The 12,959-nt window shown below is 38.4% G+C and overlaps 1 protein-coding gene across 4 annotated transcripts in view; it reads right to left on the bottom strand.

Moving 5' to 3' along the window:
• Positions 1 to 5,936, bottom strand: part of KANSL1 (KAT8 regulatory NSL complex subunit 1) — a 185,133-nt gene extending 179,197 nt beyond the window's left edge. The window contains exons 1-2 of one of the 4 annotated variants that reach the window (XM_074260971.1): positions 5,850 to 5,936; positions 3,608 to 3,745 (exon numbers count right to left, since the gene is read on the bottom strand). The gene's annotated coding sequence lies outside the window, so the exon portion shown is untranslated. Of the gene's footprint in view, positions 1 to 3,607; positions 3,822 to 5,045; positions 5,283 to 5,322; positions 5,623 to 5,849 lie in introns of those variants that run through there. The other 3 variants (XM_074260972.1, XM_074260970.1, XM_074260969.1) reach the window with 3 other exon arrangements.
• Between the last annotated feature and the right edge of the window lie 7,023 nt (positions 5,937 to 12,959).

The following is a 12,959-nucleotide window of genomic DNA, read 5'->3' as shown; positions in this document are numbered from 1 at the left end:
TAGGAAATACCTTTAGTTGATAAAAGATGAAATGGTATAGGGAGAGAAAATCAAACCCACCAGCAAGAAACCCAAGGAAAACTGCAGATATAAAATAAATCTTCAAAAATCATAGGCTTCTGTGTATGTCACCAATAATAAAACCCAACATCAAGAGTCAAAAAAACTAATTCCATTCAAAATATCCACAGAATTAATAAAACCAGGAATCTACTTACCAAAACACCCTCAAGGATTATATATATATATGTAATTATAAACACACAAGAAATCAAGAGAGACAATGGAAGAAAATATGATTGCTCACAATCAGATCATACTAATGTAATAATTAAAACAACTAGCATTTACACAATATTTTCAGATTTGCAAAGCACATGCCATCTCATTTAAGAAGTAAGCACAATTATTATCTAAACTCTATAGATGAAGTCACTGAGGTAGGAAGAAGTTAAGTGACTTGCCCAAAGTCATACAGATATATATTCTTTGACACATAAAGTCAAGAACTAGGCACATGTCCCAAAGTGATCAAAGCAGAGGATCATAAGTACAAAAATATACGCAGCACTTTCTGAAGTAGCAAACAACTAGAAAAAGTGGGTGTCCCATCAAGTGAGGAATGGCTAAATAAACTGTAATGGAATATTATTGCTCTGTAAGAACTGAAATTGTCTCACAAAGAAAATGATGAGTAATGAATGTAAAACAATAGTTAGACATACATATCTACTTGTCACTTTTGCCCTACATGGATATGTCACAGCTACATAATGATAAGTTGAGTTATGTCCTATACCAGTGGTATCCTGAAGAGATCATTTAGGTTCAAACCTTGAATCCAATATTTTCAGCTAGATGAGAAGCCATTTAACCTGTTAATAACTATTTCTCCATCTAAAATGAAGTAAAGTATCATCTGAGGTGCTTTCTAGAACTAATTCAATCCTATTACTTTATCTACATATACACAATAAACTTCAATATATGAAAGAAATCAGTTACAACCAAACTAGCTATTAAGAGAACAATGGGACACTGTTGTCTCCTGATAGTTCACTGAAACCAGTCTACATGTAGTCAGGAATTGGAAGTCCAGATTAGAAGACTTTAGTAATATTGATCAAAACTACTTTCTTTAACTGGAGATCTAAGTCAACTACTTAGCTCCCTATGTAGTCTCCCAAATCCTAAAGAGAGAAAAACTGAAAGTACTGTTAGGTTGCACTCACACCAATCAGCAACACCAGAAATGAGGGAAATGACTAGTTTTTCACTGCAACAATGGTAATAAAGGAATTAGTTCCCTCTTCACAAACTGATAAATCACCAAAAGAATTAAATCTGCTTCAGCTAAAGATTTCTTTTCATTTAAATTTTCAGGTAATTCACTTATTTTTACTTATTTAAATAGAAATTTTAAAAATTAAGTTACTATATAATAAATAGTACCTGTTGTTCAGCTGTGTCTGTTTTATCCAAATGTATGGTATCTTCTTGGCAAAAAGATACTGGAGTGGTTTGCCATTTCCTTCTCCAGATCATTTTATAGATGAGGAACTAAGGCAAAGAGGGTTGAGGGACTTAGCCAGGGTGATACAGCTAGCAAGTGCCTGAAGCCATATTAGAACTCAGGAAGATGAGTCTTCTAGATTCCTGGGGCTGGCCCTCCGTGCACCATGATGCCACCTAGCTAACCTAAATAACATAGTCTAAATCCACAAACCTGTTGCAGGAGTAAACTTTTAACATTCCAACATTCTATTTAGTATAAGTAGAATATAGATACATACTTCTCCACCCACCTCCTTCCTTTTTTCTGATCATCCAGAGCCAAATTAACCATAACTTGTCCCAAATTATTATTCATCTTTCCTCAAAAAATCTTTCTTTTTAAAAAATCTCCATAATTTTATCAATCTCAACCACTATTCTTTCAGCCTCCCAAATTTATAACCTCAGATTTATTATCCTCCATTCCACACACTTTCATTTCACATAATCAATTGCCAAATTTGGTCAATTTTACCTTCACAAAACTCATATTCATCTCCCACTCAACAAAAGGTGACTTAAAGATGACTTTTAAAAGTCATGACCTTAACTAAGCCTCCCTCCTCCCCCCCACCTCAAGCACAAACTTCTATAATGGCCTCCTAAACTAGTCTCTCTGACTCAAGTGGATTGATCCCTGATCTAATCCATTTTCCTCACAGCTGCCAAACATTTCATCAAACCAAATCATTCCCCAACTCAGTAAAATGACAAATGTTTCCTATTGTCTCTAGGTTCAAATATAAACTGCTCTGTAGAGCTTTTAAAGCCTTCATAATTTGGCCCTACCTTACCATTTCAATTTCACAATACATTATTTTCTCCACACATTCTACAATATAAACTGGTGGTCTTATTATTCCTCACCATGGCACTCCATCTCTAAGCCCTTTCCCCCCCCCCACACCTAGCACTCCTCACTTCCACTTTACATAGAATGTATTACTTCCTTCAAGACTCAGCTAAGTACTTACTATCTTCTACATGGAGCTTTTCCAGAAACCTACAACAGCTAGTTTCCTCTCTCCCTAATCTGCATTTTTAAGTTTATTCTGTAAATACTAACATGAATTATAAATGGATGGCTTCCTAAATATAGGCTTCTTGAGGGCAAGGATCATTTATTTTATTTTTATCTTTCTACCCCAACACCTAACCCAAAACCTAGTATGTAGTAAGCACTTAAAAACGTGGTTTAATTGATTGATTCCCTAACTTAAGTAACTTAGGACACTGAGTGGCATATAAAGGTCTTGTTTAGTTAGCCCTTTGGGTAACCATTAGGGGAAAAGAGATAGATAGCCTAGCCTACTGAGAACTAGTATATATTCATCAATTTGTTCTTTTATATTAGAAGGAGGGTCAGACACACAGATGACAGCTTTATCACCAGACTTTTATCTCCATTGTTGGAATAGAGTTAAACCAATGACATGTGACTTGGCACAGAATCCCATCTGCACAGTGTTTGGGCATGAAAGCTTTTGTGAAGGACAAAGGAAGAAAGGCAAAGGATGAAGGACCTCCACAATGACCATTCCTCAGCCAAACCATACTCAACTCTCTAACAAGGTTATGCCTAAAGAATAAATTGAGGACAGAATTTTAATATGCTATAGAAAATTACCAAAAAGAAAAAAAATGACATCTTTTGCAATCTGAATCAGCTACTGATTTTCAACAGTATTACACACACTTGTACATATGATATAGCACCTGTCTATTAAGTTTAAAAGTAGAACTAGTTTCTAAATTTTCTAATCCATTTTACCAGACTTTAAAAGCAAGACCTGACAATTTTGTATTTTGATTAAAAAAAAAAAAGAACTTAACACAGGATAATGACAGAGAATTGTTCATGAACTGAATACTTTTAACTCTGAAAAGACACAGCAGCAACTGACAATAAAGGGTGTTCTAGTCTAGGAAGCAAATGAACAACTTAATTTTCATAGATAAGTAGCAAATACCAACATTAAACTTAATTAGGTCATTCTCTAATTCAAAAGAACATAAATGCCAAAAGCACAACTAAGAAAAAAAGACCTCTTACCTTAGCGGGCATCCAAGTAGCATTCATAGTGTCCAGGATAATGTGCATAAGACTAAGAAGTAAAAAGGAAATCTTAACAAATCCTTTGGATCCAACAAGGATGAGCAGTTGTAAAAATCTTTACTGTTTTAAGGATAGCTGAAACAGAAGATTTTAAAATTAAATACAAATCAACATAATCTGTAAACCTAATGATTTTTTAAAAATTTAATTTAATTATTTCTTAAAATTAATTTCTAAAATTATTTCATTTCCTCATTCATCTTAACAATGTTATAGTAAAAATATTCTGTAAGCCCCTTTTGAATGTATATATACACACATTTATACTTATGTTTGTACAAATGAGGGTATATGTAATAAAAAGAATTCTGGATTCTTCAGATTTTGACTTTTAAAAACAGGTAGAACTGTGTGATCCCAGTCAAGAAAGTAATTTCACTTATCTAAGCCTGTTTTCTCACTTGTTAACTGAGTACAATTCAGGAATTCTTAACCTGGGATCTACAGACCACCAAGGCATTCATAGATAAGATTTGAGAAAGGTTTATGAATTTGATGGAGAGAAAAATGTCTTTGTTCTCACTGAGCTCCAATTGAAATTTAATATTTTCTCCAATTATGAATTTAAAAAAAAAATTATTCTAAGAAAGACTGCCAAAGGGATCCATGACAAGCCAAAAAAAAAAAAAAAAGTTAAGAATCTCTGGACTAGTTAAATGGTTTCTACAATCTCTTTCTAGGTCAAAACTATATAAAGAATTACAAAGAAAAGAGGGGGGATAATAATGAATTAGAATTCATTATCTGATAGATTATTTAAAATCAAAGCCCTTCATTTTACAGATAATTTAGAAAATGAGTTTTATGTATAAAGAAAATCAAAATACTCTTAAGCCCCATGTACTCCTAGTATTGGGAAAATCAGCTGTTAATATTTTTGAAATGCTGATAGGCCCTTACTATTTCTAAATGATAAGAGAAAACTCACCAATTTAACTAGAAAGGGACTTAGTACTCAAGACATTTGATAACAATAAATTTGTCATCATTTTAAACAATACTTTCCTTAATCCATTAAAAATGAAGTTCCAGGACCAATCATACTTCCAAAACAAACCTACACCTTTTCTAATCTAATCTAATAATGTTTACTCTTTTGTGAGATTTTCCAGAATCCAGTAGTAATCAATCCAACGTCTTCGATGGGTCAGATTTTTCCTGGTTTACGAAATGACCATAAGGTTCCCTTAAGAGTCCAGGATTCAATTCCAACTTAACTAAAACGGGAGTAAGAGCTTACAGAAGTGGAAGACCCATTCAAAAATAAATAAACAAAGCAACATCCATTACTTCAGAATTTTTTCCTACCTATGGAAAATAAAACCAAATATGTGCATGTGCACGCGCACACTCACACTCACACACACACACTCACACTCTCTCGCCCCGTCTCGGACGATAAGAGTAGTTCTAGCCATGCCTTCGTCATCACATCAGCTCCTGAAACTTGGCATCACTTCCCATGGCTTGGGTTTATTTCCTTACATTTCATGGTATTGGGAAGGAAGAGAAGAGAGATCCAGATCTTCTCCTCCCCCATCAGCACCCCGACCAGGACGCCTCAGGGTTGGGGATGGGGATGGAAGTCATACCCATTCCTTCCACTGCCCTCCCCTCCCCTCTTCCAGGTGGCCCCTGGCCCCAAATCTCACCTCTACCTCTTCCAGCCCTCACAGTCGGTTCCTCCCCCCCAAGCCCATTGTTGCAGAAGGACCCTGAGAGGCCCCGGGGCTGGGGGGAGGGGGCTGCGGCCGTTGGCCTCGGTTTTCCGGGCCCCCCACAGCTGGGCTCCGGGCTCCGGGCCCCGCGCTCGCCTGGGCTCGGCCTGGCGCCCAGGGCTCCACCGCCGCTCCCCTTAGCCATCCCTGAGGCTGGGCCCGGCGGCCGCGGGGGCCGAAGGTTGGGGGCAGCTGCAGGAAGGGTAGAAGGGGAGTGTGCAACATACACTCACACGCACGCACACACATACACACGCGTCCCCTCTCCACCCCCAACCCAGCCCGCTTCCGAGGCCCGCGCCTCAGCGGCCCCCCGCCCCACAGTCCCCTCAGTCTTCCCAAACGCGCCGGAGCCTTCCTCCCTGCCGTGAGCGGCTGCCCCCTCATCTTCCGGGCCCCCAGGCCCCCCGCTCCGCCACGGGTACTAGAGCCAACGGCGGCTCCCCCGGCCCCGGACCTACCTGCACGGCTCAACCTAGCCTAGAAGTGGGGGGGGCGGGGAATTGTCCGCCCTCCTCCGACTCTCATTGGCCGATCGAGGTCAGGACCGGAACTTCATTGGCTGCACCTGGGTGTCCGTCAGGCTGGCGGGGCGGGGCGGAAGGAGAGAGTGATGCTGGTGCCCGGGTTCTCTGGTTCTCTCTGTCTCTCGATGTCTCTGTCTCTCCCCTGTCTCTATCTCTGCTCGTGCAATCGGGAAATGTTTGTCCAGTGAGGCCGGAAGCGGACCACAGGCAGATGGAAAAAATGGATGAGAATGCGGAGCTTTCCATTATTCTTCCACTAAGCACCCCCAGTCTGATCCCCTGATCTAAGACCCTCTCTTCATTCCCTAGCACCAAGTCTCCTCTTCCCAGCCTTACGCGCCCCCCACCCCGGTTCTAGAGCCGCGAGCGACAGGAGTAAAACGGAGGCGGGGAGACCTCGTAAAAGGATGGGGCCACGATTTAGCGTGAAGTCAGTCGAGGGCTGCAGAGTGGGGAAGTAGGTTCCACTGGACGTGGAGAGAAGTAGGGGCAAATCTCTAAGGTGACACTGCAGGGTTAGAGAGAAGAAACATTGGTATCTAGGGGCAAGACTGAGGAAATGGCAGGGCAATGATGCCCCTGGCCCGACGGGCTAGTGCCCTCCCCGGCCTGCCTCGGACCGCAGGGTCCCCCACGTCTCTCCTCAGACTGCCGCCCCCCACGACAGGCCCTCATTACCGCCGGCAACACCTTCCCAAGGCCCTCCCCGCTCCGGGGTCTCCTTCCCCTCCAATCCGCCCTCCCCCCCCCCCCCCGCACAAGGGGACCATCCTGTGCCCCCAACTCTCTAATGGCCCCGCTGCCCCCGAGACAACGTTCACAGCCCTCGGCTTGGCCTTCGAGGATCTCCGCAGTCCCAGCCCAGTCCCGACTCTCCCTTTATCTCCCTCCCCCGTCCTAAGCTCCAGCCCAACTAGCCGAGTTAGCCCTGATCCCCGCACACTTCGTTTAAACTGGTTCTGACGCGTGGAGGGCCCTCTCTCCCCCAAATGAAGTGTTCCCCGTGACTGAAGGCGCAGGGTGACGCCTCCGCCAGGAAACCTCTCTTTCTTCCCTAACATTTCCCCTCCGACTTCCCCCGGCACATTATCCTTTCCATACTTAGCGTGTTTTTATAATTATTTGCTTCCTGGGAGGAGCCCCTATAGCAAGCTTTTGGGAGAACACGGACATGAAAGAGTTGCACAGGACAAGCAGGTATGCATGGGTTGTAATCAGCATCACTGGAAGGAAGCCCCAAATGGACTTACAAATCTACTTGAACATGGTTAATGTGTAAGTAGCATCCCCTTACTTTTTTTTTTTTAATAGTTTTTATTTACCAAATACATGCATGGGTAATTTTACAACATTGATCATTCCAAACGTTTTGTTCTAATTTTTCCCCTCCTTCCCCCCTCCCCAGATGGCAGGTTGACCAATACATGTTAAATATGTCAAAGTATAAATTAAATACAATATATGTATACATGTCCAAACAGTTGTTTTGCTGGACAAGAAGAATCGGACTTTGAAATAGTGTACAATCAGCCTGTGAAGGAAATAAAAAATGCAGGTGGACAAAAACAGAGGGAATGGGAATTCCATGTAGTTATCCCCTTAGATTTTAAAAAAGTAGGGTCCCTTAGGGTAGGGACCACATCTTAAGTAAATATTGTATCTCCCACAGTCCCTGCTGCATCAGTGAACCCTGGCTGCATTGTTATCGAAGCCAATCTGACTTGAGAGTGGAGGTAAGAAAAGAGTCAGTGGACTCAGAAGAGTAAGTAGTAAAACAGATAAACAGTTGAATTAGAAGGGAAGCTCTAGTGTTGGTTTGCAACAAATGATGTGACTCTCACTTGAGACATCTCTGGACCTAAAGAATTGAAGTAAAAAGGTAGGAGATCTGAGTTCTAGTCCAAGTCCTGCTATTCTGTCTTCCTATGACCTTGGCGGGTCACATCCTGGTGGCTGTCACCTCAGATATGAAGTTAAGGGATTGAACAGATCAGCTCTTTCAGGGTTATGACATGGTGTAAGTGTTGGGGTTCTTTGCGGGGGTTGTTAATCTACTCAATATCAAATGTCAGTGGGAAAGACAAGTAAAGAACTAACTCCAACACTTACAGGTAAATGACCATGGCAATGTTAGTGCATCAATGGGAACCTCAATTTTTTTCAGGTATAAAGAGAGTACTTTTGTTTGTTCTGTGTATCTCATTGAGATGCTGACAGGAAATCTTAAAGTACCACAAAAATGTGATTTGTATATAAAGGAATCATGTTATACAGTTTTAAAAACTGATTAAAAAAAAAAAAGAATTTTAAAAATGGAAAGATAATAATAAATGAAATAAGCAATAAAATAAGCAAAATAGACCAATATACAAAATGACAACAATGTAGATGAAAAGAATATTAAAAAGATGCCAAACTCGGAGTAGTAAAAATAACCATTCTTGGTCTTAGAAACAGATTATGACACAAACTTTCCTCTCCTTGTCAGGGAGGTAGGGGACTACAGGAACACAGTGTACCTTATTTGTAGAAATGATTCATACAAAATAAAAGGTATTAATAATGTGTCATTTTAAAAAAATAACATGTGGGGGCAGCTAGGTAGCTCAGAGGAGAGAGCACCAGCCCTGAAGTCCAAATCTGGCCTCAGACATGGAACACTTCCTGGCTGAGTGACCCTGGGCAAGTCACTTAACCCCAATTGCCTCAGGGAGAAAAATAATAAAGTAACATGTGAGTTGTAATAGTCATGGGAAACAGGATTTAGACCAGAAGGAAACAGATCATCTAATCTAAGCCACTCATTTTATAGAGTATAAACACACTGTGGGGAGATTGTGGGGCGATATTGAAGATCAGTTTTTGGCTGAGCAGAGAAAAAAAAAATATTCAGTGCCACACTGCACCGGTGCCTCTCAAATTAGTTATTGACGTTTATTAAGCATATGTACTTTATTAGGGCCAGGGATACAAATCCAAAAAATAAAAAAGACAGCCCCTGCCTTCAAGGAACTTACAATCTAAAGGGAAAGACGACATACAAAAGGAATTCATGGCTCCACCCTCCAATCAAAGAGAAACAGGGTGGTGATGAGGTGGAGAACCAAAGCTGATGGTGGGATCTTGCAAGATGATGAACTTTTCCCATTAATGACCCTCCTGGGGAAAGTGGAAAAGTCAGAGAAGTCCTGAAGTTGTGCAGCCAGGAGAGAAAATAAATGCCAAGAATTGTACTGAGCTCTCTCTCCTATGAAGTGGAGGGTTTAGTCCCAATCACAGGGACAGAGCCTGGTAATTTTTAGATGGACGATGTAGATGTAATCCTAATAATTAGGCCCATTTTTTGTCTTTGTATCCTCCACTTCACACACACACACACACACACACACACACACACACGCACACACACACCTTTCCCTACTTTAACTCCCCTGTCCCCCGAATTTAGCATAGCATACAGCAGCATTTTTGCCCACAGCACACAGCCAGTACTAAAATTCTCTTTGACTAATAGCTAGAATGCTCATCTATCCTGGGACTATAGTGAGTTATTTCTTTAAAAGTTCATACCAATGAAGTATAGGCTGTGGCACCACATTGTAGCATTGGATTTAAAGCATGGTCCCAGTTTTAGCCTATTAGACAATCTACTGTTGACCAATAAATCCTAGCTAAAGTTGTTTGTATCTGAAGTGAGAGGATTTGGAATAGATGATCTCTAGTTCTCTTCCACTTCGGACAATAAATGTATGATTCTATGATCACAAAGTTGACTGTAAGTGATGAAATTTTCAACCACAAATAGTCCCAAAGACCCCCCACTAAGTTATAGACGGGTTATGATCTGCTATTGTATAAATGTTATTGTTTCAATTATTTTTTGGTTGACCCTCTGAGATTCTCTAAGAAATCCATCATCTCTTCAAATACAAAAAATTTTGCCTTGTCTTTGTTTATATTGTCATATGATCAAAGTTCTTGAGACTGGAGAAGAATAAATAGGGAGATATGATTATCTCTTGCTGTGTTGGAGGGATTATTCTATTTAGTCTCAAGAGACAGAACTAGTAGCAATAAGTAGAAAAAAATTTAGACTTTGTCAGGAAAAATTTCCTAGCAATTAAAGCTGTGCAAATATGAAATACTTTACTTTGAAAGGAAGTATCTTCTGCTGAGTGAAACGAGAAGAACCAGAAGATCGCTGTACACTTCAACAATGATACTGTACGTGGATGTATGCTGATGGAAGTGTATTTCTTCAACATAGAGAAGAGCTAATCCAATTCCAATTGATTAATGATGGAAAGAACCAGCTACATCCAGAAAAGGAACAATGGGAAATGAATGTAAACTGTTATTTTTACCTTCTGAATCCAATTCTTCCTGTGCAACAAAAAAAAAATTCGGTTCTACACACATATATTGTATCTAAATTATACTGTAATATATTTAACATATATAAGACTGCTTGCCATCTGGGGGAGGGGTTTGGGGGAGGAAGGGAAAAAATCTGAATAGAAGTAAGTGCAAGGGATAATGTTGTAAAAAATTACCCATGCATATGTACTGTCAAAAAAATGTTATAATTATAAAAAAAAAAAAAAAAAAGAAGAATTACACATATTTAACCTAAAAAAAAAAAAAAAAAAAAAAAAGAAAGGAAGTATCTTCAAGCACAGGATGGATAACCAGTAAGAGCTAGCACTTCTGCAGAGCTTTAAAGTTTGCAAAATACTACATGTGTTAACTCATTTGATCTGGATGACAATACATGTCAGGTATGTTTCAATGGGCATACCTTTACTGTATGACTTGGTGCCTTCTAATTATTTTTTTCTGTGACTATGGATTCTCTCAATTCAACTCTGAGCAAGGGTTAGTAAGTGGAGAGACACCCACACTAATGAATTCAGAGATCTTCAAAGTGTGGGTATATTATATTTGCTCTTTATTATTAATTTATATGAAGTATATATTAGTATTGTTATTTTATCGTTCTTGATGATGGTGGCATTTGCTAAAGACAAGAACACACCTCACTGATAGTTTCCTTCTCAATCTTTATATAATTAATATTCAATTATATGCCATGGAGATCTTACTATGTTTAACAAAATATTCATATCAGCATTCTTTGTGATAGCAAGAATTGATTCAACAATGACCAGATAAATTGTAGTATATGAATGTAATGGATTATTATTATTCTATAAGAAACTATGAATGCTGGGAATTCAGAGAAATATGAGAAAACATTAACTGGTAGATAATGAACTAAGCATAATTTAGGAGAATATAAATAACCACAATGATGTAGAAGAAAACATTGCCATTCCATAGTCACAGTGACTTCAAAAATATGAACATAAAAAAGCAGTCACAATCTCATGAATTGTAAGAGGCAAGAGAAATGCTAGAGAAATTTTCTTCTCCCACTAGCAAGGTAGAGAGAATGAATGTGGAACAAGCTATACATTGTCAAGATGTTATTGCTATGTTAATTGGCTTAATTTTTTTTTTTCTCACAAAGAAGGTTTAATGAAGATAGAGTTAAGGGTAAATGTGATATTAAAAAAAACATGCAATAAAACTTTTAACAATAAAAGTTCAAATGCAACATATATTTCAACATTTTAAGATTAAAATGTCCCCAAGGAGACGGTTCATCTGAAATTTAGCTTTTTAAAATAGATTTTGAGAATTAGCCTTCTTATTATAGATTGAGATAATTTCTCTTCCTAACTTCAGAATGACAAAGACCTGAATTTAATTCTCTTATAAATGCTGGTTGTGTGACTCTAGGCAAGTCACTTAACTTCTCAGTGCTCTAGACAATCAGTAACAGGCCTATCTTTTTTCAAACCATATATTTCTAAGAGAAAAACATTTATGCAGTTTTTTCTCAGAATCCCTCATTAGTAATGTATTCCAATCTGCTTACAACCCACTATGCACTTCTTCCTTTTGGAATTTTAATTCTTTCAAGATTGTAGTAATCTATATCTTACAGCCATATAATCTCACTAGAACAATATTGGTGTTTAAAAAAAAACAAAAAAAACAAAACAACTGTTTCAGGGAGAGTTTTGGAATCATTAAAAAAAAAAAAAAACCTTTGAATTCTTCCAAAAGCAGATTACCCCTATACTCTTTCTCTTATCTAATTCTGGGCCAAGCTTAATGTCCATTTGTAATGTCAGTCCAAGATATATGGATGGATGTACAAACTTGTTTTGATAGGTGAATCCAATTGTATGCTAAAATCTGGACATTAGGTAATGTTCATCTACTTTGTCCATCCTTTTTGACTTCTTAAGCCAGGTTCTTCTGTATGATCATGGATCTCATTTAGGGGACTGTCAGGACACGATAAAACTGACATGATATCATGTACAAATAAGAAAATCTAAAGGAACTCAGCAGGTATAGTAAATCACTCAAATTTAGACTGCACTGGATATGGCTCCCCAGTGGTGCTGGTGGGAAGAATATAAACTAAGTCAAGTAAAAAATGGTTATTTTTATATATATATATATATATATATATATATATATATATATATATATATATATATATATATATAATATTATATTATAAATTTATTATTTATTTATTTACTCCACACAATATACATGTACAGGTGCATAATGACAAAACAACAATAATATATGGTATCTATTATCCCCTTCCAGAAGATTTGAGACTTAAAACATCAAAACATGAAGTAATTTGCAAGCCTACTAAATGAGCATTTCACATTTCATCTTCACTTTGGCTCTGCATTGCCCAAAAAGATCTCTCCAGGTCTTCCAGGTATTTTGACAAGATAGATGATCAGTTTACCATTATCCTCCTTTCAGTGGTCATCTTTTCCAAAAAACATTCAGGAAATTTCTGTGAACTCCTGAAGTAACATAGTCAGTACCAACTGAAGACTCAGGAGCTCCAAAAGGAGCTCCCAAACTTTTTAAAATTTTGTTTTTAATTTATATTTAAAAATAAGCATTTCCTAATAGTACAATAAAAAGATGATTGAACATGAA

Source organism: Sminthopsis crassicaudata, chromosome 4 (genome assembly GCF_048593235.1).
Source record: "Sminthopsis crassicaudata isolate SCR6 chromosome 4, ASM4859323v1, whole genome shotgun sequence".
NCBI classification, from domain to species: Eukaryota; Metazoa; Chordata; class Mammalia; order Dasyuromorphia; family Dasyuridae; genus Sminthopsis; species Sminthopsis crassicaudata.
Note: the sequence above shows the minus strand (reverse complement) of the source record. Positions and strands in the feature narration are given on the sequence as shown.